Raw genomic sequence first — 805 nt, forward strand, 5'->3', positions numbered from 1 at the left:
CGGGTCGTCTTCTCAAGGAATTGCAGGGAGGTGTTCTTATTATTGGTTATGAGTTTGTAAATTGGGGGGTTTTAATGTATAAGATAAAAAGCAAGAATAGTAAATGGCAAGAAAGTAATATTGTATTAAATTAAATAAATAATAAAACTCTTGGCAAGGTATAAGAACTGGAAGTCCTATTCTTGTCAATTGCGATGAGAATTGGGTTTTAATCCCACTTTGTTAACCTCTAACTATGAAGGTAAATCAAGTGGATTAATTAGCTTAATCCTCAGGTCCTAGTCAATTCCTATGGAAAGACTAGAGTTATTGGAGCAACTCCCAATTTCAACCACTGCTTTATTTGACAGCTTAAACGTTACCAATAAATCAACCAAAGCCAAAAGGGAAAAATCCAAATTATTTATATAATAAAAAGGAGCAATCATAAGTCTGAAATACCTCAAGATATATTAAATAGAAAATCAATCTAAACATAGAAAGTCATAAACAAAATTGAGAAAAGAAATAAAAAGAACATTGAACCTGGGAAGAAGTTGAAATAATAAAGTTGAAATAATAATACATCCTAATTCCTTTAAGAGGAATCCTAATCCTAAATCCTAAGAGAGAGGAGAGAACCTCTCCCTCTAAAAACTACATGAAAAGTGAATTATGGAAGCGTACTTATGAATGGATGCATTCTCCCACTTTATAGCCTCTAATCTGTGTTTTCTGGGCCGCAAACTGGGTCAGAAACAGTCCAGAATTTGCTGGTTTCGAATTTTGCCACGCTGGATTTCCGTCACTGCGATGCGGCCGCATG

This window comes from Arachis ipaensis, chromosome B7 (assembly GCF_059453495.1).
Source record: "Arachis ipaensis isolate K30076 ecotype BB chromosome B7, ASM5945349v1, whole genome shotgun sequence".
Taxonomy (NCBI): domain Eukaryota; kingdom Viridiplantae; phylum Streptophyta; class Magnoliopsida; order Fabales; family Fabaceae; genus Arachis; species Arachis ipaensis.